Source organism: Crocodylus siamensis, chromosome 14 (genome assembly GCF_052110815.1).
Source record: "Crocodylus siamensis isolate JL-2025a chromosome 14, ASM5211081v1, whole genome shotgun sequence".
Taxonomy (NCBI): domain Eukaryota; kingdom Metazoa; phylum Chordata; order Crocodylia; family Crocodylidae; genus Crocodylus; species Crocodylus siamensis.
The window spans coordinates 19,995,851-20,023,615 of NC_143408.1; the positions used below are offsets into that span (position 1 = coordinate 19,995,851).

The 27,765-nt window shown below is 48.1% G+C and overlaps 1 protein-coding gene across 5 annotated transcripts in view; it reads left to right on the top strand.

The window, feature by feature from the left end:
* The window catches only part of NTM (neurotrimin), a 623,570-nt gene that overhangs the window by 157,876 nt on the left and 437,929 nt on the right, over window positions 1-27,765 (top strand). The window lies entirely within an intron of this gene.

Below are 27,765 nucleotides of genomic sequence, written 5' to 3' on the forward strand. Positions count from 1 at the left end.
AAGCATCTCCCTGCCGCCCTGTGTCCCTCCCCCCGCACAGCCGGATGCAGATGCTGAGAGGCAGCGGTCCGCTCCGCGATACCGTGCTGTCCCTGTCACTCGGGGGCCGTGCCTGGCAGCTGGAATTGCAAGTCCCCTTGTTTACAATGCATTGTAATTGCAGACACGGGCTCCGCTGTCACTTGTAATTTTATCCTGTCCTGGTTTGCAGACGCGCTCCCTCCCCTGGGTGTCAAGCATCTGCCCTTGTGAGTGGCACTCTTGGCAGGAGCATGTGCCCCAGCATCTGCTAAGAAACAACCTAGTTTCCCCCTCTTTCTTTGCCCCCTAGTTTGGGAGCCTTCATAGTGAAAACCAAGGCGAAGCTCTAATGTTGCTTATTGCAGTGTCCCGCATCATTTATTTATTTGGTCTCATCCCTGTGGCCTTCTGTGGGCCGTGCAGAGAGAGGATCATGCCCTCCCAGAGAGCGGCAGCCTGGCTCACCCGTCTTCCCGGCTCTTTGCAGAAAGGTCAAAAATAGCCAGCGCTGGGCGTGAGGTCTGAATGCTCCTTAATGAGGACTTTGGGGAACGCTGTGCTGTTGGGCACCCAGAGTAGCTCACTCTCAGGTGCAAGGTGCATGATTTGGTTGCTTCCACACTGGGTTTCCAGTGAGATCCCTCTGCTGCTGCTGTCCTTATCCCAGGGACTTGCATGCATAGCTGCCCATTTCCAAGAAAGGATACTTAGTCCTTAATCTCCCAGGGGTATACCTCTTCTTTTTGCTCTGTGTTCATACTATACTTAGTACAGTGGGGTGCTGGCCTGTGCCTGGGGCTCTAGGACATTTACCATGCAAATAATAACATTAGGGTGACAGTCAGAGAGATTTCTAATAGACCCCAGAATATGAGCTGTACGTGTAAGTGGTCTAGTTCATGGCAGGCAGGACTAGGAGTCAGGGGACCCTGACACAATTCAGTGCTATGCCACTAACTTGCTGTAAGATCTCAGACAAGTCACTTCACCTCTCCCTGTTTCCCTTCTCACTTTGGCTGTTGTACCTATTCAGCTCCGTGTCTGTGCCTACAGTGCTTTGCACAGTCACGTCCTCACTTTGTATTGGGACCCCTCAGTGTGAGGGTAATACACACAGTTGCTAACCTTTGTGTCAGATACTGGGGTTTAGAAAAAAGCCTGGATTCCCAAGTGCATTTGCCAGTCCTAGGGCAGGTTCACCATGGCTGATGCAGCCAGATCACTTGGATCTGCATCTCAAGCAGGGCATCTGTGGCTATCGTTGCAGCCCAGTAGACCTTTGCAAGTGATGGCATGAATGAATGCTCCTTGGAAATGCTGGAGCAATATTTCAGGAGCTCCTTGTGTCAAGTAAGCAGTCATACCCCCACCTAGCAAAGGGTCTGAGTGAACATTTCAGTGAATGACCTTTTCTTGGGATTAGCTGCAGGAGCACTCAAGAAAAAACACAGGTCTTCGGTGGAGCACAATCAGTTCGGGGCTGATTCTCTGACCAAAACAAGGGACACAATGTACAAGGGACATTGTTTTGTAATAATTGGCTCTGTTATAGCCAGCCAGATAGCTGCTTAGTGACAGTCTGTGCTCCAGCCTCAACCCAGCTCTGCTTAAGTCCTGCTGGCTGCTACATCCCCTTCCCTGTTTCTCCTTGCACTGTGGGGGAGGAGAGATGCTTGCAAAACCATGTACAGCAAAGACAGGGATCAAATGAAATTAAAAAAAAAGAAACCACGACTTCTCTACACCTAATACCAGCTTAATTATCTGATGATATCTGGTAGTTACTTTCTCTCACAATGCAGAGATTTCGGCAGCTGAAGGCAAAGACATCCTTTGATGAGAACCAATTAGGAATACAGATTTGACATTCAAGAGAGTTGAATGGTTTCTATATGTGTAAAAAAGGGACCCTGGAATTAATCTAAGTGCTGCGCTCATGTATACTCACAAGCTAAATAGTTAAAAAAAAAAAAGAGGATGTATAATTTAAAGGGAATGACCCCAGGGGGAGGGGGGGGTGCATCTCCTCAGCTGGGACCTTATTATTTTGCAAATGACATCTCCATCAGAAGCAGGAGCATCTCTTGCTAAAACACACATGAATAAATGATAGTTGAAGGAGCTGCTTTATGCAGATTCTTGGCTGAGATGAAAAAAATAAGGCAAAGATTTCCCATGATGTTCCCATTCCTCTCCCACGGGCTCAGGCACAAGAATGGCCTGGGAAGAAAGGAGGGAAAAAAGCTCTAAACCCCGTAGTTTTCAACAGAAATAGCAAGAAGGACAGAAAATTAAAAAACAAAATAAAACAGGAAGGGGGTTGAAATGCAGGAGCTTTGGTGAAGTTAAAAGTCAATGGCAGCACCCGTAAACCTCTATGCATGAGCCAGTCACTAAAGATGGACAGAACTTGACACAGTTCTGCATGTATACAGCAGCGACGTCCCAGTGTATGGCTTGGGCCTCTAGATGCTATCACAAAAGAAATAATGTGGGGTAATAATTATGTTAGGCTGGATAATGTGAGCGCCAACATAGCACCTTCAAGGGTATCCATTCCATAGTGTCTGAGCTCCTCTTTGTTGTGGATGAGTTGATTACCACGGCATTCCTGGTGGGGTACAGAAGTATTATCCCCATTTCACAGATGGGGAAACTGATACATGTGAAGACAGAGTGGTAAATCCAAAGGGAATTTAGATTTCCCAAATCCATGTCGAGTGGGTGAACAAGGAGGGTGTCCCACCTGCCTGCCCTGGGAATGTGGTGCAAAAGCCATTCCCCGCACGGGTCTGACTTCCTGCCAACGCGTGACACCGCAAAGGTGGCTGCCTTTGAAGGGGAGCCAAGTGATTCCCTGCAAATAGCTTGTAATCAGTTTCCAAATTCAGGCTTTCTAAATCCAGCAAGGCGACACTGAGTGAGAGGAAAGTCAGCTGCTGCTTTCGCAGCAAATTGGCAGGAGCAGGAATTGATTTTTCAATCAGAGGCAGTGAAAACTTTTGTCAAACTTTTGTGTTACACAGGAAAGGGAATTATGGAAATTGATGGTCTGTCACATGAGCATTGCCTTCCTGGGGACCAACACCGAGGAACACGGCTGGGCTTCGCTGTAGCACCACACCTGGGATCCTCCCCTCCACTTCCCAAAGCTCTTCTCAGCCACATTTGGGATTTGTCTTGAGGCTGAACGTTGTCATCTCATTTGAATCCTGCCAGAGAGTTATCAGGAATCTGCTTTTCTTTCCATCCTCTCTCATCGCAAAGGGAAGAGCTGTCCCACCAGACGGGTGGTCCAAAAACATTTTAGGGTGAGGCCAATTCAAGAGGTGCTTTGCTGCATGGGCGGGGGACTTCATACTCACTTCCATCCGGATAGCCCACTATTACAGGGATCCCTGTAATAGTGAATACACACCAGCGCTGGCCTCATCCCAGGCTGTAGGGCCCAGCAGGAACCCCAGGTATTAGCCCTTGATGAGCTCTATGCTGTTTTGTTGCTGTTGAGACCCTAACTAGCCGAGTCGAGCTATGTTGACGAGTGTCTTTGCAATCGTACCTTTGACTCCAGTGTGGACGTCAGGGGACAAAGGTCAGGGATAAGCACGGCGTGTTCTGGAGAACTGAATGCATAGGAGACGATGGGGCGTTTGTACTTGCACATAGCAATGCCCTTGTCTATCAGTACTGTGCAAGGAGTGTCAGAAAGATGCGGCACCCTGGCAGTCAGGCACCTCCCTGCACCAATGGACCAGCTGTGATAAGGGCTTGTCTACACTATGGCGCTTTTGCTACTATAGCTATGCCAGTGTCGCTGTGTTGGCATGGCCTCCCATCGAAGAAGGAGAGTACATCAAAGGAAGCGGTCTCCCAACCCCCACTTCCCCATGTGATTTATGCCAAGCACCCTTCACCTGTGCTGGCAAAGCCATGCAACATAGATGAGACCCAAGCTGTGCTTGCAGGAGGGATGCATCTACACAGAGTGGGGGCAACATGGGGGGGGGGGTGTTGCTGTTAGATTAGATACTGGAGGGGCAGGCAGTAGGGACCTTGTCTTGGTGCCTCACTCTAGACCAGAGGGGAAGGCTTTCAAAGGCAGAAAAGGTAGCCTGGCACCCATGGGAACATGGTCATGGGAACAGCTTCCCCACTCCTTTTTTCTTGACATCAAATGTCTCTTTCCAATTGAAGAGGCAGCAAGGGCACCGGTGAAGCCCAGTTCAGGTAGACAGCTAGTGAATAGTTGGTGGCTCCAGACTTGGTCCAGCAGAGTCGCATGAGAGCCCATCGGGCTGGAGGCAGAGCTCTTGTTCCAGGTTTCCCAGCCATCAGCCCAGTAGTGCATGGGTGTGATTTTGGAAGCAGAGAGCACCACGAGGCTCCTGTCCCAGCGCTTGCAGAGGCATGGAGGGCTTTATCTGTCTTCTCTAACTCAAGCAACCTGTCCCCCCTCCCATGCACCCCAGCTCCTGATTCTCTCTCGCCCTCCATCACATATCACCATTTCCACAGGGACAGACTTCATCTCCGACGCACATTTTATACCTGACGGGCAGTGGTGTAATTGATGGCACAACAGTGAATTGGCCCAGGGGATCCAAAAGCACAGGCACTCAGCTGTAAATTTTTTTCACAACATGAGAGGCTGGGGAGCAGATCCTTAGCTAATATTAATGGGCCCTGTTCTGAGGACGTCGAGGGAGCTGGGCTGACTAACACTGGCTGTACATCCTCTTCCTTACATGTGCTTTCTCTTGCTCCCTGTCTCATCCCATCCATATTTATGTGGTGTCCAGGGCCAACACCAGGTCTCTGGTGGACTCCAGCACTGTCTGCAAGTGCTGTCTCTCTGTTACCCCCTTCCTTTTCCCTAAATGCTGGACTCTATTCCTTCTCCTCGTGCGAGGTTGTGCTTGCCGCATCACACGACCTATTCCAACAGCATCTCCTACAAATAGGAAATTATTAATAATCCCTGGTGTAATTATACGTGTCTTTGGTCCATTCATCCCTCCACCAACTTCCTTCTGTGGGAGGGGGATGGGGGGGTGTGGGGAGATACCTTGCTGTTTAATAAATAAAACAAGAGATTCATAAAGTGTCTGGCAAGCACATTCCTCATGCAGAAATGTTACGGAATAACACAGGATGAATAATAGAAAAGGTTATTGAAAAATTCATAATTTCCAAGTGCCAGTGAAGGCCAAGCTTCCAGGCCGTCTATTTGCCTGTAGAAAAGTGATTAAAATATATATTATTGTCCTGTCCATAGGAAAATGTATTATTAAGTGCATACTAGCATGACATTTGAAAAATCCATTTCATTCCATTTAGTGGCAGAGGGGTGGGTGGGGTGGGGGGGGGGGGTCTTGCTGAAGCTTTTGTGTAGCAAGGTTTTACAAGCATTTTAATCAGTCATTTGGAAAACAACACAAACCAGGGGGTTTAATTACGACCCCCTGCCTCCCAGCAGCGCCATTCTTTCCACATCCCTATGCCTGTTGCATTAAAATAGAATGAGATTCTCTGCTTTTATTTATTACTTTAATTGCCCAGAAAGCAACTTGGCATCAGCTCACATTTCCAGGGATAAGGCGGGGTGGGGGAGAAATGGGAGGGGGGAGGGGAGAAGAGGGAGAAGGAGACGACTTTTCTACTAGTGCAAATTAGCAGCGGGGGGGGGGGGGAGGGATTTTGAAGAGATGTAAGCCTCAGCGAACCCAACAACCGAGACTCTTTTCCGAGTTTTCTCTTCCTGGCCTTGGGCCTAAGCCGCAAAGTTTGGAGGCAGTTCAGATCTTCCCCAGAACCGCAGGAGGGTTGGTTCAGATTTTTATATTGTGCCCATCCCTGGGGTATCCGTGCAGCTTCTAGCAGCTCATCAAAAAATGGACTCAGCATATGTTACATTCGGATCTTTCTCATCCTCTTGCGTGGGAGAAAAAACATTATGTAGGTTTAGTGGAGCCGGGGCCCGCTGTCTCTTTCCCAACAACTGTCATTTTGGGTCAACTGGCACTTATTCTGAATTCAGGCCTGATTTGGTGAACAGGGAGAGAGCGAGTGAGCGAGCGAGAGAGACAAAGATAAAGCCTTTGAAAAATGAAACACTTTCACTTTATGCGGTAAGTGGCATTTTGTTTTGACATTTAGCTGCATTATTTTCCCAAAAGAGTAAATAAAACACCAAAAAAAAAACCAAAACAAGCCCCAATTAAAAAACAAAACAAAACAGAACATTTGCACATTGAGCCAAGTGTTTTGTTTGATCTCAAACAACTGTTTTTTTCTGGTTTTTCCCACCCAATATTGCAAGGAAAAAATTGCTAAAAAATCCATTTTGGATCAACTCGAGCCAAATACTTGCTGCATTTTTGGAAGGGCGGGGGATATTGTTTTGGTTCAGATGCTGTGCTATTCACGCAGCCCTCGTCTGACCTCTTGTCTCTGGGGACTCTTTGGAAGCGGCGGCTCCTCCTCCCTGCCAGCGACAGCCTGGACCTCCCCTCTTTACCCGAATGCTGCATTATAGTGCTTTCCAGTGCTGAACCATCCCATCTAAACAGCCTCCTCTGCTCCCTCCTGGAGCAACTTTTCTCTTCCACCAAGGCATTCTGCTTTAAGGGGAAATTAGAGCTCACATCCCAAGGTAGCATTTGAAATGACACTGCTGAGGCTTGCAAACCAGGATGCCCCCCTAACCCTTTAGCACCTCCTTTTCCTGTAGATAGGAGGTCTCTTTCTAGTTTCTATTTATTCCAGACCTCTATTTGATTCAGAGGGATTCACTGTAGCAGCAAAGACTCATTTTAAAGTACCAGAGGTACAGTCCATGGGGATGGGATGCATCTAGCTATGGCACAGAACAGCAGGCATAATAGCGTAGCAAAGCACACAACCCCGTGGTCAGCATGGTAAATTATTGGACACAACTTTTAAGATGGGTTATCTTTTTCCTTTCACAATCTTGCACTAAGCAAGCTCCTTTCTGTAGCTCTCCCTTCCCCATCCCCGGTACCCATCTTGGATGATCTAAATTAAAATCTGTTATCGTTTCCTGGATAATCCCCTTTGATGCCCTGAATACAGCAGAATCTGTCCTGCTTCAACCTTGCATGTAAGTGCTGATAGCTTTTGAACAGCTAAATGGCTTTGTATATCTCATACAAATGTCTGTCTCGCCCAGATCCATTCAGGAGCTGGTGAGCCAGGCACAGGCATCTTAGGAAGCTTTATGAGGTTACAAGTGGAATTACTTTAGAGAGCCGCTGAAGAAGGCCTCTCAGCCTTTCAGCATACAGTCCCCTGGCTCGGAGATGGGGAGAACTGCATTGTCTTAACCTCTTTGTGTGGCTAATTGCTGTTATAACTCCAATACAGCGCTCAGCAACTGTGGGAGCCCAGGCTGCCAGCTCTACAAACAGCCATTTACAGAGAGGAAGAATAGAGCCCAGGATCAGTGGTGTCTGAGGCTAAGGAGATCTGGGTGCATTCCCTGACTCTGCCACTGCTGCCAGGGTAACCTTGGGAAAGGCTTTTAATCTGTTTGGCACTATCTGGTAAATTCTGTCTTTGCCCTTTTTTGGACTGCAGGCTTTTAAGGGCAGGAGCTCTCTGGATATACCCAGTACAATGAGCTCCTGATCCCTGCTGGGGCCTTTAGGCACCATTGGTCATCTATATGATAAGATTCGTGTCCCCTTTATATCTAGGAACAGGCCACAGTCACGAAGTTCTGACTTAAAGATCCCAAGTCCCTTAAGCGTCTGGCCAGCCTGGATCTGGGCTTTTGGCTGAGGTAAGACTGAAATAGAAGTAGGAATTACCCTCAGCTAAAAAGTTAGATTTTGGGTCTGAACCTCCCCAACGTTTCAGAGTAGTTTGGATTCAGGTGTTGTCTTGTCCTGTCAGAATAACCAGTTGCTCAGCTTAGGAGAGCAAATCTGAAGTTGTCTAACTGATTTACTTTTGATATTTTGATGTTGCAATCCCCCCACCCCTGCCTTTGAGGAACCAAAGTTTTGGACATCAGATTCATTGTGTATCGCTGTCCTGGTTGGAAGGCTAACGACTGAACAACATGGCAAAAACGTTCATGCATGAGACTCTAGGCAGTAACTAGATCATTGCTTTAGATGAAGATTTCACCTTAGTGTTAATTGCTTGTGCTTTCACTAGACGGGCTTGAGCACGGCGCTGTTTGCAGACCCCGCTGTGGACAGAGTCAAATTGGAGTCAGAAATTAGCTTTTACAACTTCTTATTTCTACTTGTTGCTCAGCTTTCCAGCAGGGCCCTCTGGAAACAAGCAGTGCTCCCGGGGTTAGGCAGTTGACCGCCCAGTGCTACACTGCTCCAGGGGATTGGGCACCAGACCTGGGGAACCTGGGATCTGTTTCTGGCATTGTCAGTGGCAGGATCTTGGCTGAGCATCTTACTCATTCTGTACTTCCATTTCCCCCACATATTCCAGGGCGCTGCACGCTCTGCCTGACCTCCTTCGCAACCTGAAATGTGCTAAGTATCGTATTTAATATTTAGTACATGCGCTTCCTTTGCTGCCATCTCAGTTGATTGCCTCTAAGGAGGGTGGGCAGAGGCAGACATGTGCAAGGAAACTCCCCAAGTACAAGATCATTTACATTACATTAAAACCATTGGCGTTCTAGGGCCAGGTTCCCCAGCTGCTGTGAACCCAAAGAAGTTGCACCAGAGCTGAGGGGTGAGACCCTCAGCAAAGCAAACCAGCACAGCTCTATTCAGGTCAATGGGCCAGCCCCACCGCTGGCCGAAATCGCCAGGGTGCTACTGAAGCCAGTGACCCTGAGCTTCAGCCGGTTGAACGCAGCCTGGCTCCACTGAAACCAATTGCAACCATGCTTCTTTCACCCAGTGAGGATCTGGCCCCTCTCCCACACATAAAAAGTGGGTGTCCCAGGGACTAATGCCACTGCAAAGTGCTGTGCAAATGTTAATTGTCCCCAGAGAATGTATCTGGCCCAACCTATCTCTCAGCATCCTAGAGAGCAATTTGAGGAGCAGATGAGAATCGTTGTTACCCAGGCCCCCTCTGAGATCTCAGTGAGATCTCTCACTGTTTGCAGGAGGGGGGAAGGAAATCTGTAAAAGACTCGTAATAGTTTAGTAATAGCCTGGTGACTTGAAATGATGTGGCAGGGTACAGCTGTGACTGAGAAGTATCTTTACAGCTCTTAGCCCCAGGTGACGGGATATGGAAACACAGCCCCCTGCTTGGCGAGTTGTGCTTGGCATAAAGGCCAGAGGAGAGGAGATTAAGGAGGAAGGAGCCAAAAGACGAGAGGTAGAGGGTTGGGTTTTTTTATTTGATTTGATTTTTTTTCAGCCTTTTTAATGGCAGGCACTTCTCCTCTCTTCTTGTTACTCTACCGCCCTCCGCTTGGCATCTCTGTACTTCAAAGCAAATGGGTTTTGATTCGGAAGCAAATTGACCTTGAAATAAGTTCCAGGATCTGCATCTTTCTAGCCCAGATGCATTTGAAATGCATGGTGCTCATTTAGCAAGGCCTAAGCATGGACTAAAAATGCCCACTACAGCCTAGCAGTCAGGAGGGAGTTTGTGATTGATAAGGGGAAACAGTGGTGTGTGACAGAGGGTGGGTCAAAGCCAAGGGTAAGTTGGCCTCGTGTGTGGCTGTCATGTGCGGTTATATGATGTGCAGAGCACAGTACATCTACCTTAGCAGGACACGAACTGAAATGTGTTATGCTCAGGAGATGGATGGCCTCACTGTGGGTTGTGTAAGTGCTGGTGTCTTGTGCTGGGTTGTTTGCAGGCATACAGTCACAATGGAAGCAGCGTGAATGTATTTCCTTTGGGCACACGCTGTGTGTCTGTACAGCGAGGTGTATATTTTTAATGGTTTCACAGACCTAGACTTGTGAAAGTGGGTGGCATCTGAAGCCGTAGATGGTGGGGATGTGCTAGTGTCAAGTTTGCATGTTATCTGTGGGGGGAGAGGCATCTGAGCAAGTGTGGAAATGCATGGCGTGGGTGTGTTTGTACAATCCCAGCTGCAGTCATTACTTGAAGTGCTGTGCTGTGCAAGTCCTTCACCAAACTGGCTAAAGAGCAGCTAAATGGACTTAGCCTTACACCTTCCATTGTGCTTCCTCAACAAAAAAACAAAGAGTGCTGAATGTGTGCTTTCAGCAGGCTTCGGAAGTAAAGGCCAAGGAGCTGGTATGCCCAGTCCCGGCATGGTCTCAGGCAATGGCTATATAGGATCCTCCTGAGTGTTGTCATGTAACGATCTTCCAGCCTGCCTTTAAGGAAGGGTCTCTCTACATGGCAGAGGGGGTGATGCATCTAGCCAACAATGCTCTCTCTTGCTCCCGTTTTCACGCTCTCCCAGGGCCCCAAGCCTTCCAGATGTTCCACGCCGACTTCTCCTTTGGGCAAGAGCCAGATGGAGCAAAAAAAGGTCTGCCTCTTGTTCCTGGTAAGGGAGCAAGACGGCTGCAGGCCTAGGAGCTCCTGGAGCAGCACAAGAAGGCAAGTGGCATTAGCTTTGGATGCTGCTCCCAGAACATTGTCCCAGTCCAGAGCTGGTTGCTTGGGCGGCCACTGACAGAGCTGTGGAAACAGCTGCACTTGCCTACGTATGATGAGTGTAATGACAGTGAATGGCCTTTCCCCACCGTCAGCTTTCATCCAGTTCTGGGAGTGTGCGAAGGAGAAGCACAGACGGGGCAGACTGGCAGGTGGTATGCCCAAGGTCTTTACCTCTAGGTCACTGGCCTGAGTTCAGTGCCTGGAAGTTGTTATCAATTGTAAAGTCTTTGCTTGGTGGCTCGTGCGAAGTGAGGCAGTAGGTGTTGGATGGGGAGCAAGGCCTGAATGTGCCATAGAAAGGAGTAGCCATCCCAGCCCTACATCATGATTGTAGGTGAGGGCTGAGAGACACTTGGCCAAGGGCCCTGCCTGGGAAACGTCCCCAGAAGGTAGAAACAGAGGACTCTGTGGCCTAGTTGCTGTCATTAGCTTCATGATGGTTGAAAAATACTGGTTCAGCAGCTGTAGGGAGAAAAGCCTAAACAACCACTGCAATACAAGTAACAGGGGTAGGAGTTTATTCTGCATCACTGCCTTTCAGATAGTCCCCAGCTTCGACCTGGAGGAGCCACTGCTACATCTGAGATGGGAAGTTGTCACCTGGGAGGATTACTAGTGGGGTGGGCCCTGCCCTGTCACTAGTGGGATGGGCACTGCCCTGAGTCTCAGGTACTCTTCCCAGCTCTGCCAGTGAGCTTTTGGGTGCACTTGGGCAAGCCTCCCCCACTTCTCTGTGACTCAGTTTCCCTGCCTAAAAGAAGTGGGTGGCGATACTGATCCCCCTTGTAAATTGCTTCAAGACCTTCAGATAAAAAAAAAAAAAGGGCGGGGGGGTGAAAAGACCAAGGTGGGACATTCAGTCCCCAGGGTGACAGGGATGGTAAACTGTACCAGGATTCAGTGTGCGTTACGAGGCAAGTAATAGAGCACTTGTTGCTATTAACTTTACTGGGGCTGATGGCTTTAACCTCCTGGGGCTGGGTCTTCCACCCTAAAAGTGAGTGGAGGACCAGGCTGGCATACCCTTACCATTGCTTGGGGCTGGTGGCTTTAACCTCCCATATATAGGACTTCACAGTCCTAACTGCATTTACCAGCGGTGCTGTCCCCTCCGTCCTGGTGTCAGCCAGCCGGGGGTCTCTCCAGGAAGCAGCACTGTTACTGGCTGAGTAATCGACTGAGGCTACAGGTTCACCTGTCAGATCCAGTTGGCTTTGAAGCTCATCTCTCAATTCCTCCTGGTTCAGATCCCAACCAAGCGTGGCAGCAACACAAGGAAACTGCTCTGTGATGGAGCTGCCCTGCTGCCCGGTGTCTGCAGCTGGCGGAGAGTCCACTTGCTTTTGGGTAGGGCTGGGGACAGCTTTTTGAGTCCAGGAGGAAAGAGCAGCCTGACTAGAGGGTGCTGGCCTGCAGAGCGCGGGCCTGCTGCGTCCTGTGCTCATGGCAAATGCTGTAGGAGCTGGCTGGCAGAGTTCACCCACCCTAGCAGAGGAAGGGGAGAGAGCTGAAAAAAAGGGGAGGAAAGGCTGCCTAGTGTATGCGGGAGGGGCAGAGAAGGGACTGGTTCTCTTGTTGGGTTTTGGGCTGAAGAGCTCACCCAAAACCTAAGTTTCTGGATGATGGAGCCTGGCACTTTTCCATGGCAAAGGGGATGTTCACAACCCCTGAGTCTGGTCTCACTCATGCCAGATCCCCAGTCCACTTCCCCAGACACTTATAGCTTAGAGCTTATAGCAATGCACTGAAGAGCAGGATGAGGCCCTCCCACTGACAGAGGCATTTCTCCCCACTTTGCCTCCACGGGGGCGTTGAATTCTTGCAGCCCCTGCTGCGCAAACTCCCTGCCGTCCCCAGCGCCCCTTCCCCTTCACCCAATCCAAAAAAACACCTTAATGAACTCGGCATTAATCGCGTGTGTCAAATCCTTGTGCTAACAAGCTAACGAAATCAAACAGGCCTCCCCGGGGAGAGGCAGCGAGTCAACACTCATCCATTAAAATGGTAATTTTGTATTTTTCACCAAGGCGTTTGTCGCCTCTTGCCCTTGTGCTCTCGTTACCACTTTGGCCTTTAAATTATAGCTTTTAAAAAATAAAACAGCCCACTCCAGCTTCCTTCCTTCCTCTCCTCCCAGTCTGAGATCACTGGTGTAAACAGGAGCGCTATGCAGGGGGAGCAAGGCTTGGCAATGGAAAGGAAGAAGCCTATTGAGTTGCAGACAATTGCTTTTCTCCAGTCAGGAGCTGGTAAAATAATACCTCCCCAAAATGATTTGTGAACAGACTCATGAAGAAAAGGGCCCAGTTTGGGTCACTGTTATTCAAGGGGTGGTAATTGTTTTTTATTCATGAGGATTCAGCCAGCCACGGGGTACTTACGAAAATATTTGCAAATCCTGAGAGTTTTGCGGCTAGCACTGTGAGTGAGAAGGCGTGCTGAAAGAGCGTGCGACGGGCTATTTGTCTTGAGCTCGCTCTCCACATTTTGAAAAGTGGAAGTCATCAAAGGGCAGGCTGAATTGTGGTGCTTGACTGGATCCGCAGCACGGGCAGTGAAGGAAGGGTGAATGAGGCAGAGTTTGCAGAGCTGGCAAATAAACAGGATGCTGGGGGGAACTTGGCAGATCATGTCACCTCCTTATGCCTCAGTTTTCTTACTTGTGAAATGGGGGTAATGACAATGGCCTCTTCTGTAAAGTGCGTTGAGATCTGTTGATCAAAAATGCCACATGAGAGCTAGGCATTATGCGAGCTAGTAGTAATGGCAATGATAACAGATAATAAATACTAATTAATAATATCAATACTACCACTGCTAATCATAATAATAAAATTAATACAAAGGTACATCTCAGATGAGGGTGTCTATAAGGTCAACCTCGATTAGCAACATCCAGGTAAGAGCCACCTGTGTTTGTCTTCATTACGGTTCTAAGTTAATACAATTATCTCTGTGCAAAAACAGGCCTTTACTACTGTGAAGACTTGACCTTAGATTGCAGGTTAGTCTGGGGTAGGGACTGGCTCTAGCCGTGAGTGGCACAACACATTACTGTGGGACCCTAGTTTTGGTTACTCTCTATACCCCATTTCTGGGTGCACAATAAGTTTGCAAGCTGCCCATGTGTTGAACTGTGTTTGCACAAATTGTTCAGCCAGTACATATGAATTGCAGTCAGTTCACGAGTAGGAAAGAAGGCTCCTGCTTGGATCCCGCTCCCTCTGAATCTGATGGCAAAAAGTCCTGTTGGCTACACAATGTATCAAATTTGTGTCCTGTATTCTTAGAAGGTTTGATTAATTCAGCTACCCCGCCCAGAAAAAGAAGAATTTTATAAAAAGGAGACAAAGAAATGCCCATCTGTTTTTTGAGACTTTGTGGCAAAAAAATGGGATTTTGGGGGCATAGGTAATAAAGAAAAAACTATTCTTTGCGCAACTGAGAGAGACTCCTTATGCAGAAGGATGGGCCGATTGTGGGGCACTACTTTCAGCCTTGGGAGATTGGAGGTCAGTTCTCTGCCCTTCTACAGATGCCCTCTGTGAATGTGGACAAGTAACTCACTCTTTTTGCACCTCAGTTTCCCACCTGTAAAATGGGAACAATAGCACTATCCTGCCTGGCCAAAGTGTGGTGAAAATAATTGCAATCCAGATGATCAGGCACTTGGACATAATGGTAATGGGTTGTTTAAAGTGACGTGGATAAATCATTAGGGATTGTTTAATAATTAAATTGATGTCAAACCAAGCCTGTGCTTTTCTGCAGAGCTTAGGCTGAAAAAGACTGCCAGATAATCATAGGTGCTCCAGAAGGAGTTAAAACAAGCACAACAAAAATCTTTTTTTTTTATTGAGAATTTCATTAATTTTCCCCCATTTTTTATGACAGATCATGTGGGTATTTGCCAACTGGCTTGGCACAGAGAGGCTCCAAAATGAGCTGTTTCCATCCATGGATTGCTGCAGTTCTTTCTTTCATTTCTAGGGGTGAATTGGACAGACGTGCCCTGAACTGCTGCCTGCCTGCTCTTGACTGGCTGGGAGCTATGATCCTAACTGAGTGACACTGGTCAAAATTGCTAGCTCTACTTCAGATTTACTCTGGTGTAGCCAAGCTTAGAACGTGGACCCCTAAATGAGGAGGGGACGGGAAGACAGAAGCTGCTCTTCTCTCATTTCACATTTCTTTTTCTCTGCACTCAGCTCCTCTTGCCCCTTCTGCCCAGCCTCCTGCTACAGAGATGCTGAAGCCCTGAGCAGTTTTGTCATGCAATGCAGGCTACCTCTGCCCTGTGGATTTGGCCATCTATGAGAGGAGTAACATTGTGCAATCACCTTCGAGGCAATGTAGCGGGGGCCACGCACCCGAATCATTGCCAGATTGAACTGAAAGTGTTCATGGAAGGGGTAGTATGCTAGGGCAGGGAGTCCTTGGTCTAATAATCAGCACATGTGCCATGCGAAAGCAAGTATTTGTGGACTTCACATGGGAATATAGACATGACTGACACTGTGGTAGGTGTCTGGAAATCTCACGCTTTAGGGCTTTTGCTCACTGCTCATAGAGGACAAGAAGGATTTTTTTTTTCCCTTCATGAATGCTTTGGCAGAAAAGGGAGCGTTGACTTTCAACTCAAGCATTGGGCAGATATTGGCCACAGCTTAGGTATTTTTTAGACTGGGGTGTGTTGATGTCTCTTCTGGCAGTACATGGAAGACTCTGGGGTTCATGGGTCTGGCTCCTCCACTCAGGGTCATAACACTTGCCAGATTGGGGTCAAGATTTTTTTTCCATAGTTCAGCTTGGCAAGAACAGTGGCGGTCTTTGCTTTCTTCCATAATGGTCTTTTTCCTAATATCTTCTGAATGAACTGCTTCCCTGTCCTAGCAGGGCAGGGACATTGGTTGGACTCTCATCTCCCCTACTTCTATCTGTAGCATGTTGCAGGGTGTCCCATTTCTGGTTTTGTAGCTGCGTATGAGGCTTTGAAGTGGCAACTTTGGGCAACTCTTGGTTAAATGGTTGCCTATGACCACAGGGGACTGGACGCAATGGCCTGTCCTATACCCCAACTGCCAGTGCATGGCAAGCTCGGTCGATAAGGTGCTGTGCTGTGCCTCGAAGATGAGCCATGCAGAAAGCCTGGAGGGCTCAGGTGGTCTCATTCCTTCAGTACGGTGGGCTCTTAGCAGTGACACGGTTCAGCTGTGTAATGACTGAAACTCTGAAACCACCTTCCCCGAGAGCCAGCACCAGTTCTCCCACCTTCGGCACCAAAGCGCATTGCTCTGACCTGCCTTTAAGAGAAACGTGCAGAAGCATGCATGTGTTTGTGCGTCTGATTAAACTAAACAACCATACAGGCAAGACCTGCCACTGCACACCCTTGCACATGAGGTGTATTCATCATGTTCCTCAACGCTCTGCTGAAAGGTGCGCAGATCCCAGCGTGAGCACGATGAGTATAAAAACCTAGCTAGGACAGGACAGACTAGAATCCGTATTTTCCTGAACACAGGCTGTTTCAGGGACTGCAGAGATGTCCAGCACATCACAGAAAGTCCTGAGGAACCATCAAAGCTAACAGCAGCCTTCCTGGTCCATCCTCTGGGTTGCAGGCCCATACAGAATCTCTCTCCAGGCTTGCACCTGCCAACAAGGATAATAATTAATATGTGCATTGCTGCAGTGCCTGAGAGGCCCAGTCCTGGAGCCACAAGTGCGTTGCGCTGAGTATTGGACAAACAATAGAAAAGTCAGTCCCTTCCCCAAAGAGCTGACAATCTCCGTATGAGAGAACAGATGGATGCAGACAGATAGGGGTGCAAAAGGGAGCCAGGAGGCATGACTGGTCAGCATGATCACCAGTTGTCTCGGCACACTGCCACCCTACCCACTATCAAGCTTTCTGCAGGCATCAAAGCAAAGGGGAGTTTTAAGGAAGCATTTGAAGGAGGATCATGTGGTAATTTTGGCTCAAGGCCAGAGAAAAAAGGACGTTGCCGAAACTGAGAAACAATTTGAGGCATTGGCTGAGGGTTTTGGCTGTGTAGGTGAATGGGGAAGGATGTATCTTAGAGATGCAGCAGAAAAAGCTTAGCACAGTTTAGGCATAGATCCTTGTGGTCCCAGGCATGCCCTTAGCATGTCAGGCTAATGGCGAGGATCCAAGAAAGGCAGCTCTGTGAGTGTCCCCACAGACTGCCCTGCTAGACTTGGAGATTTTAGGGCCCCTTTAAAGGGCTGATGTAACATACATTGGAGTAAGGGGGTGGATCAGGGAAGGTGATGGTCTCCCCCTAGGGAGGCCAGCGCTGGATCCAGTCCCGTTCCAAGCGGAGGAAGTGGGATGCCTAAGACGTCCTCTGCAGGATCTGTACTAGTGCAGCGGGAGGACATCATTCCTATGGATGCAGCAAGTCCCCAAAGCAGACACAGATTACTGGGGTGGGTGGGATGGGAGAGGAGGCACCTAGAGATCTGAGGAAGCCGATTCCCCAGAGAGGCAGTGGGACCAGGATGTACATCTTGTAGGCCGCTCGCCCATTCTCCCATTGGATGCTCACAACCTCAGGAGGACAAAGCCCCTGATCCTTGTGGACCATGCCTGTGTTCAGGCTTCCTCTCCCTCTTACTGCTTGACTAGGACTGTGACCTGAGGAAGAGGCTGAGTTTCATTTGCTCCCTATGGGTGACATGCTAAGGTGAGGGGTGGGGGAGCGAAGGTTGTCGACCTCTTGCTGTGCTAGGTGCTGCACATGCACAGAGCAAGAGAGTCCAATCACGACTTAAACAGGGAGCAGGGAGAAAGGGAGCAGAGGTCCAAGGGCAGGTGACTTGCCAGAGGTCACACAGTGAGTCTGTGGCAGAATCAAGAATCTAACCCATTTTACCTGTGCTCTACCCTACAGTGTTCAAATGACTTCCACATAAAATGCAGTGACTCTTCCTGAGTAATCCCTGTGTCTTAGATGGGAAAACTGAGACTACAGAAGCAGTTGGTGGAAGCAGGGAGATTATAACTCAAAGTTGCAGTAAATGCATACAGGACTGTGAGAGAGACTGCATCTAAAAAGGCCTAATTCACTCCATACTACACTGAAGCAATGCTGGTCCACAGGGATACGTTGAGCTATACCCATGTAAAACACCAGAATCAAACAGCGCATATCGGCGTGTGTATGCACACACATGTATGCACCTGCATAGCAACATAGATATCTATCTAAAACTGAGGCAGGGCATGTGTTTTCTGCGTGTCGATATGCAATACAAATGTGATCCATGTGTTACAGCTCCCAGCATTACCATTGAAATCAATGGGAGTCATAAGCGCGGCAGAGTTATAGAGTCAGGATTAATGGATACAGCGTCTTTCAAGCAAACCGGAGCTCGAAATGCTTCTCAGAGTTAAATGACACAAGACGGTGGATAATATATGGTGTAAATTTTAGGAAAAAAGCGGAGAGTAGAGATGGTGTGGGGAATAAATTAAAGCTTCCAGTCACAAAGCCAATAAGAGGGAGGGGAAGCAAACAGGTGGAGACAGAAGAGGAGGGTTTTTTTCCCAGATGCAATTTGGAAGGAGGTAGAGAATCAATAAATAAAGCATACAGGTCCCATCTATCCTGGCACTTTACATATATCTGACCATTACCTGTGGGCCTGTTCCTGGAGTGCATTAAAAGTGTCCAATCCTGCAAGGTGCTCAGTGCCTTCCATTTCTATTGACATCAATGCAATGTCTGGATTGCAGGGTTTGGATCCTGTATTATCTAAGGTTTTTGAAAATATGTTTTGGTGCCGTGTGCTTGGAGGCCCCTTGAAACGGGGGATTTTCAGAGGGAGAACACTCAGAGCCTTTCAAAAGCCTTTTAAAAGCCAGGCCCCTCTGTGGTACCTCAAACCAGTCACCCTAAAATTACTTGTGACTTTAAAAAAAAAAAAATCTTGTCTTATATGGCCCCTTTTATTGTAGTGTCTGAGCATCCCATACATGTTAGTGGATTTCTCCTCACCCTGGTCTCTATCCCCGGATTCCAGATTCACCGTACTGAGGCTCAGGGATATTCAAGGGTATTTTTTCCAAAAGCATCTACTTGATTAAGCAGATGATGCCACATTGAAGGTCAATGGACTTCAGGCTTGTTGGTGCCTAAATCACTTTTGAAAGCGCGTCTTGGGGTCCTAAATCAGCTGGAAGTGTTTTAAAGGTGATTTAGGTCCCCAAGGTCACCCATGGAGCCTATGGAAGGAGAGTCAGGAACTGGGTCTCCTGCCTGCTGTCCCTGCACCCCGCGTGCGCCGGTTCGCATGAAGCAACCAAGATTTCTGAGCCCTGTTGCTCCTCGGTGCGGGGAGAGGGGGGCTCCTCGAAGCCAGTTCACCAGCCTGTGTCATTCCCAAGTTTGTAAACCGGGGAGCGAATTTACAGGCGGCTCCTCACGTAGGCATGCCGGGGAATGTGTTTGCGGCTCCTCAACTCCCCGCTCACCCTCTCCGATACGATAATGAGATGCGAGTCTTTGGTGTATTTGACAAGCTGCTGTCCTACAGCGAGAGAGCGGAGAGTGCTCGGAGGCTGGGAGAGGAGATTAATTAATGCTAAAAGACAGAGTTTGATGTGGCAATGAAATTTCGATTATAATAATCTCTAATTATCTTGTAGCACAAGTGCCTCGGCTCTCCCAGGTGCCTTCCCCCAGTTTGGAATTGTTATTTGTCGGCATCAGACGAAAGAGGAGCAGGTCCGGCGGGCTGCGTAGGCTGGTCCCCTCCTTGCTGGGGAAGGGAAGCAGACATCTGCTACCATGGGGGGAGGGAAGACATGAGGCTGGGGAGACAGCTTGTTTGCCCTACAGGCAGGTGGGAGCGGGTGGGGGGTAATCCATCGCCCCCTGTCCTGGGACTGCAGCAAGGTGGTCGCAGCTGTGGAAGAGAGGGCTTCAGTGACATCCCCCGTGACCAGGAATGATTGTGCCCCCAGAGGTAGTGGGCGAGCAGGGTGCCTTCATGCCACCCCTTGCTGCTGGGCCGTTCTCCTATCCCAATGCTCCTGCCCTTGGTAATAGGAGGTGGATGGTGCCTCTCCCGGGCCCGCTCCCCGCTCAGCCTCCACGCCTCCCCTGCCACGGAGGCTGCCGATTACTGTCAAGTTGGATGTGGACGTCTGTCTGCCTGGAGCAGGATTGATTAAAATGAACACCTTGTTTTCACATAAGCCAAGTATATAACAGACAGACGCAGGCTCCCGGTGCCTATGGCAACTGTTACCAGCAGCATGGAGCAGAGGTGCTGGTTTTGTTCCTCTCACCACCCTGTACAGCCAAACTGCTGTGGGGGAAACACCCTGCCCTGCCCGAAAATGGTCCCTTGCCAGCATCCCACTTTCCGAGGCCCCCTGAAAAAGATGGGCCTTAAGTGGTACATTAGGGCTATTTCCACCAAAAGTGAAGAGTGAGTTTCAAAGGCTGCCACCGAGAGCACTGCCGGCATGTCAGAGGCTCCAGCACCAGCTGCAATGTAGTGCCAAAGGGCAGCCTGGCTCCCTGTGGATGCCCAGGCTAGTCCTGTTCTTCCAGGTCTTGCAGACAACCTGCACGTAGGACAGAAAAATCTCATGCGCCAATACAGCCTGGGGACTGACTGGCTGGGCAGCAGCTCTGCAGGAAAGGACCCAGCGGGTGACAGTGGACAATAAGATGGATATATGTGTCAGCAGTGTGGCCTTGTTGCCAAAAAAGCTAATGGTACACTGGGCTGCATTAGTAGGATGTTGCCAGCAAATGGAGGGAAGTGACTATTCTGCACTGGTAAGGCCACATCTGGAGTAATAAGTCCAGATTTGGGCCCTCCACTACAGAAGTGTTGTGGACAAGTTGGAGAGAGTTTATTGGAGAGCAATGAAAATGGTTCAGGGGCTGGAGCACGTGACTTGTAAGGAGAGGCTGAGGGAACTGGGTTCATTTAGTTTGGAGAAGAGAAGACCAAGGGGGGATTTCACACAGATCACAGAAGTTTAGGGCTGGAAGGGACCTTGTAAGGTCATCGGGTCCAGCCCTCTGCTCTGGGCAGGAAAGACTGCGGGGGTCAAATAACCCCAGCGAGGTGTGCGTCCAGTCTCCTTTTAAAGATCTCCAGGGTAGGTGCCTGCACCATCCCTGCAGGGCAGTGCTGCGGGGTTATTAATGGCTGCTGTGTTATTTCCTTTAATACAAATTATCTGTTTTGTACAAATGGGACAGATCAAAAGAAAAACAATACCTGATTTGATAGAAACCTTTAACTCCATGAAGGGTGGGTCCAAAGAGGTTGGAGCTAAGCTGTTCTCAGTGGTGGCAGATGACAGAACAAGGAGCAATGGGCTCAGTTTGCAGCAAGGGAGGTTTTGGTTAGATATTAGGAAAAACTTTCTCACTAGGAGGGTGATGAAGCACTGGAACAGGGTACCTATAGATGTGGTGGAATCTCCATCCTTGGAGGTTTTTAAGGCCTGTCTTGACAAAGCCTTGGGTGGGATGATCTAGCTGGGGATGGTCCCGCTTTGAGCTGGGGGTTGGACTACATGTGACCTCCTGCCAACCCAAACTTTGTATGACTCTTAAGACAGGTATATTGTATTTAGTCCAGCTTTGGTATGGGAGAACAGCTGCTTTCAGATGCAAAGAGCCGAGTCATACTCCTTTCCTGTGAGCACCAGGAAATTTCCCCAAAAATGTTGTTTCCAAAAATCGTCCACCTCAGGTCAATCCAAATGTTTGGCTGCAATTTTGCCTTTTTTAAAATTTCTTTTCTAACTCATTTGTTTCAGTGCTTTATTCAAAACAGTTTCAGTTTTTGTTGGTAACACACTTTTGCCCAAATGGGCACATTGCACTTAGACTCCCGCATATTGGTATTTGCAGGGGAGGAAGGGGAAGAAAAACCTTCCATTGGAAAAATGTTGACTGGTTCTATAACATATTGTTAATGTTCGTTTGACCTAAGGCAAAAGTAGACGTAGAACTACAAAGCACCGCATCTGAGATGTTGCATCCACTTGTACTCACAGGGAAATCTGAGCCATCCCTTTCCTTAGGGACACCTTGTCCCCTAACAGATGCCCCCCAGCAAGGCTGTGTGCCTGCCTGTATATTCACTCTGTGCAGATGCATGCTGAATAGATGATGTACGTGCGTGCATCTATATGAACATGAGTAATTGGCTTTGGTTCCCAATGGGGACCTGCAAGGGGTCTCTACAGTTTTAAATCACATTTATCTATTTTAAATGATCTCGCTGCCAGAAGCCCGAGAGAGGAAGTATCTTGTTTTTTAAGGCTCTGCCCCACGGAGGAGCCGCTGCGTGCTCACAATACAGAGGCACGGTTTGCATTCTGAGTGTGTGCTCTGGAAACATGTGAGGCATCTTCTTTCTGCCTTGATCCTCCGGCCCACGTCTGCAGGAAACCCAGGTCACCCCATTATGTTTGCAAGAGGCGGTGTTGGTGTTGGCTAAGGTGATGGTGATATAACTGGAAGGATCAGACCTGAGGGTGGAGGTTGCAGTGACCAGCTTAAACTTTTCAGAGCCTGTAGGAACCTGTTGCATTGCTCTGCTTTCTTTTAACCTCCTGTTCATATTGATCTCATTAATATTGGCATCATTTTTATTTATATGACGGTGGCACCTAGGAGCCCCAGTCCAGGCTGAAGGTCTACTGTGTCCCACAATGCTTAAAAGGCAAATGCAACTAGTGGGGGAGGGAAAACAGAGCCACAATGTAGCCCACAATCATGTTAGGGGTTTCGTGGCAAAGCTAGAAATGCCCCAGGTATTGTGACTCCCAGACTCATACCTTACACTACCCCCTGCCACTGCCCACAAAGCCCTTTTCCTCTGGAAAAATTCAAGCTTTACACGAGAGCCTCCAATACCTCCTTTAGAAATGATGTCTATGGAGTTTCCCAGATTTGGGACTAGGCAGGGCCTTGGTTTAACAGGACGTAACTTTTAGCCTTACAACCCATTCTCTCTGAGCTGCGATCCCCTCTGGTAGACCTTGGCTGGGTCAAGCACTTGCTTGGAAAGTCTCTGAAGTGTAGGAGTTGGCTGTGGCTACGCTGGTTGGGTGAAGTCCAGGTGCTGCAAGTACAACAGGCAGTCTTTCAGATAGGGAGGAGGGAGACTGGTGCCCAGTGGATATGGCTTATAGAGGCTGTGAAAAGAGACTGTTATAAGAAGAGGGTTCAGGAGAGCCAACAGTAAGGGAAATATAAGTAGAAAGATGTTGGGCATGAAGGCACTGGACTAGATTCTGATCTCAGTGTGAATCAAGAGTAAAATCAAGGCAATCAGCGGCATTAGCATCATACAGCTGAGCTCAGCATCAGATTCTCTGCAATTCCTTCCGAATCCTGCTCCATGGGATGACGGGTGCGCACATGGAACGAACGTGGAAGCACATTCTGGGTTTTCCCAAGCATTTGCCTCCTGTACCTTTTTAAGACTGATTTAAATCCCCCAGCTCATCTGCAGGGACAGGAGACAACTGATGGGCATAAGGTAATATAAAAGCTTCCCAAATTATGAATAACAGAGCTGGGCAGGATCCACCTTTGCATTTCCATGCCTTGAAGAGAAAGCAGAGGGTGAGGTGGTTGGGACCCAGAAAACAACAACCCTGCTGTGCTGTTTTGAGTTGCAGATCTGTTTGCAAATTTGCTCAGGGACTCACTGGGTAAAAGGGGATGCTTGGTAAATCTTATTTCACTTCACCAATGAGCTGAGAAACTATTGGATAATGGGTTATGAGTTGTAGATCTGTTTGATTGCATTGTTGCAAAGTGGGAATTGTTTTGCAACATAGATTCTTAATCACTGAGGCATCTATGATTGAATGCGTTGAAAATTGGTTGAAATTGAAAGTTAACTATACTGCAGACGGCTTATTCTTGTGTATAATTGAATATAAATTCTAATAACTCTTCTTGAAAAGAGCTGCCAGGAGGAAATTTCAAACTTTGTCTTTTCCCTAGTTCCCACCCCCCATCTCTTCCTCCCCTGGAAAAAATATCCGACTCCCTTAAGATGCTTTTCTTCTTTATGATGTAGTGATGGGAAATGAAATCAGATATCTGCCTGCAGGTCCCCACAGAGCCATAGCACAGCAGCTCCATTTATAAAATCGTTCTGAACTGCTTGGTGATGCCCTTCATAGTCCAAAGGTGCTGCAGAAGCCAGTGGCATACAAAGGCAGTGGTTCTCAACCTTTCTAGGCTTGAGACACCCCTCTTTTTTTTCAATTTAGTGGCACCCCACTTCCAAAATAAAGTTACTTATTACAGCGTGGAAAAAATAATATGATGGAGCACCTTTTAAAAATCAAACCAGAAAAACTGCATGAATAACCATAATATTATAATGATTGAGGTCTTGCACATATCTTGAATTCATGACTGACTTAAAGAAAGACACACTCCCATTTCCTCTTTCACTTAAAGACGTTGTTCTCTCTTCTTGTTCCTTTTTTAATGTGCATTAAAGCAAAAAACCTCAACTTGCATAAAGTCAAAACCATTGCTAAATAGCCTTCATCCTAGTCTCAGGCTCCCTACTTTCAGTCTCTCTTTACAACCACTGCTTGAACTTGTGTTTGCTTCAGACCACAGAGATTCACTCTGGGCTACTTATTCACCACAGGGCTTATCATCAGCTTTTTGCTTTTTCATAACAAACTTGTCCGTGATGATAGGTGTAGCTACAGGGAGAGGGTGAGCCCTTCCCCTGGCATGCTGAGTGAAGAGGGCCGTGGCACCTCCTTTGCCCAACCTGCCCCGCATCTCACAGATTTGACCGTGAGGGTCCCATGGGGCTGCTGAGAGATGGGCAGAGCTGGAAGAGGAGTTAGCATGATCAACAAGGGCTGGCCCCTGAGAGTTTCTCAAATGTGGGGAAACTCAACTGCATGGTTTTGTGGTAATGAGGGACTGCATCTGTGCTGTCCCCCTGGCTTTCTTCTCCAGCTTTTTGGGTAGGAGCAAGCATGACTAGGGGTCTGAACTCCCATGCCTTTGGGCTTGGGGCCTGCATGTAGGATGCCTTCCATGGATTTGGGGAGTCTCTGAAGTCCCAGACTGATGAGTCTGGGAAGGAGGAGACTTGCTCAGTGGTAGAGCCATATAGGCTTGAATGGCATTCAGAACAAATTTGGCCAAAAAAAGAAAAAATAGACGGGCAGATCTGGGTAAGTGAAGAAGCTGAGGCTATGTTGGGATGGAGCCAGAGTGGAGCCCTGGCATGGTTAGAAAAACAGCATAAAACAAGCCTGGGGATAACACGAATGAAGGTGAATATATCTGATAATCGATGTAGGTAGAAACAGGCCCTCCTGCCATATCCCTCCCCAGTCCAGTCCCACATGCACCTACGACAGACAGAGAGAGGATGGGGCAGTTCTCCCTGCCAGCAGAGGCAATTCAGCCGCCTGGAGATAGATGCTGCTGCCCCATGCAACTCTGTTTCCAGGAGGTGTGCGTGGGGGGCAGACTGGGAAGGGCTGCTGCATGAGCAGGTGCTCTGGCTTGTATTAGGATTATTAAATAAGTGCAGTGAAGCAGGCAGTCTGCTTCTGCTGCAGCTCTTTCCCAGTTTGGATCCAATGTGCCTCCTGAAAACGGAGGTGTGCAGGGCAGTTTCACTCCAAGGCAGCAGCAATGGCATCAGCATTGTGCTGTGATGCCCCAGCTGAGAACCATTGTACTAGGGAGTGGATGGCCATCTGTTTAAGGCACTAGTCTGGGTCTCAGAAGCAGAGATGTGTGGGGAAATGTTTGTTTCTTCACCTAAATTAACCAATTAACTGACTGACTTCTGTTCACTCAAGGATGTAGTTGGGATGCGGCCACCTCTGGGGTGGGATGATATCAATACAGAAGTGAATTATACAACAGTCAGAAAAAGGAGCTGCCAAGGGCATTTTACAAAAGGCATCCCGGTGTCTCTAATGCACAAGCAGAACAGACAAGTGGCCAGGTGCACTAGCCTCTGCAAAATCAGAAGTAAGATGGGCTTCACCAGTCCTGCTAGAATGGATGGTGTTGGCTGATAATTAGGGAGGTCTGACAGCAGTGGTGTGGCATTTGTATTGGGTTAGCTAGATGGATCTGCAGGGGAAGATGGTTTGGGGAGAGGTGGGTTTGGAGTCTCCTAAAACATGGCCCTACTTGGATCTGGGCCACAGGCATAAGCCATGGCTGTTGGGGTATGGGGGAATGACACTTCTCTCAGTCCTCAGTGGCCTTCAACTTGGGTCGTAATCCCACCTCATCCCAACTAAACTATTTTCCCCTCCATTCCCACTCATCTTCCCACTAATCTGGATCCATTTCCTAAGAAATTCTCAAGTGATGGTTAGGGGATTAGGACGAATACATCAATCACAGCTTTAATCATTACATCGTTTTGGGGTGTCTTGAAGGTCTGGGAATTTGGCACAAGCCATTATGGGCAGGCGCTTATCTTCCTCTCCCTCACCCAAACCTCACCTGCCTGATGAAACAGAGAAAAAAGGACTGTGATGATCAGGAATTAAAAGGCAGGAAGAAGACTCTCAAGGGCTCCATCAAGCCTTTGTGCCTGATGTTCCCCTGGGTGTGTTCTGCCATTGCCTTGGTTGGTGCTGGTGTAAATCCAAGTGGATGTAACAGCACAGAAAATCAGCTCTCTTTCGCTACAATAGATACCCAGACTAATTAGCTTCTGTCTCACTCCACTAGCCCCTTCTCTCCAGCCAAAACAAATTTCACTTTTCCATTTCCACATTCCCTTTCATTCCAGTATATCCAGCCTGGTCTGCAATTAATGCTCCTGATTCCCATCTCTTGTGACTGTGTATTAGTTTGGGGCCTTTTCTTTTCAGCTACCCTTGCTCTACCAGTGTTTTCCCTAAATTGGAGCCAAATAGCTGTAGGTGCTGGTGGCATTAGCTAAGACAGCTATCTTGTTGGGTGCTAATGAACTGCTACTCTTTTCACCTAGGGAGGCAGCCAGAGAGATCTCTGTCTTGTTAGCTAAATATTCCAACTCTTCTTTGGAGCATGTTGCACCATTCATGTTAATCTTATTAACAATGTGAAGCAGGTTAATTGGTAGTTCCTGTTTATTTTCTAATAACTCAAGATCCAGAGGATGGCCCATGAAACAAAAACAGTTACAAGGAAATATAGGATCATAGGAAAGTAGGGCTTGAAGGGACCTCATAAAGTCATCTAATTGAGCCCCAAACTCAAGGCAGGATCATCCCTGACTAAACCATCCCTGTCATATGTCTCTAACCTGCACTTGAAATCTTCCAGGGATGGAGATTTCACATTTTCTCTAGATAGCTTGACCGCCCCATAGTCAGAAACTTGCTCCTAATCTCCAACATAAATTTCCCTGCTGCAGCTTGAGTCCATTGCTCCTAGTCCTCTCCCCTATGACCACAGAGAAAAGCCCATCTCCACCTTCCCTGTAATCCTTCAGGTACTTGAAGACTGTTATCAAATCCCCCCTCAGTCTTGTCTTCTCTGCAATATATAACCCTAGTTCTTTCTTTCTTTCTTTCCTTATAAGTCTCGTTTCCCAGGCCGCTGATCATTTTTGTTGCTCTGCATGGAGCTCTTTCCAAACTGTGTCCATGTCCTTTTGAACTGCGGGGCCCAAACCTGGACACGGTACTGCAGGTGAAACCTCACCTGTGCTGAACAGAGCAGAAGAATCACTTCCCTTGATTAGCAAGTGACACATAGGTTAATACAACCCACTATGCTTTTGGGGTTGTTGTTTTTTTCTCCACCAAGAGCACGCTGTTGGCTCATACTCAGCTTATGGTCTATGGTCACCCTCAGGTTCTTCTGTGCAGTAGGGTAGCCTATCCAGTCATTCCCCAGTCTGTATTTAGAGAAGATATAGGCAATTATATATAAAAATAGAAGATAATGCATTCTAATTGCACGTGTGCGTGCATGCTTGCAAAGGCTAGCACACTATTAGTGTTTGTGTTGAATGAGATAGGACGGATAAGATGATCTAATGGGGCCTAGTTGCCTTAAACTCTGCAAAACTAGGACCATGTCCTGAGTCCACTGAAATCATTGAGATGCACTTAAGGAGTATTTGCCT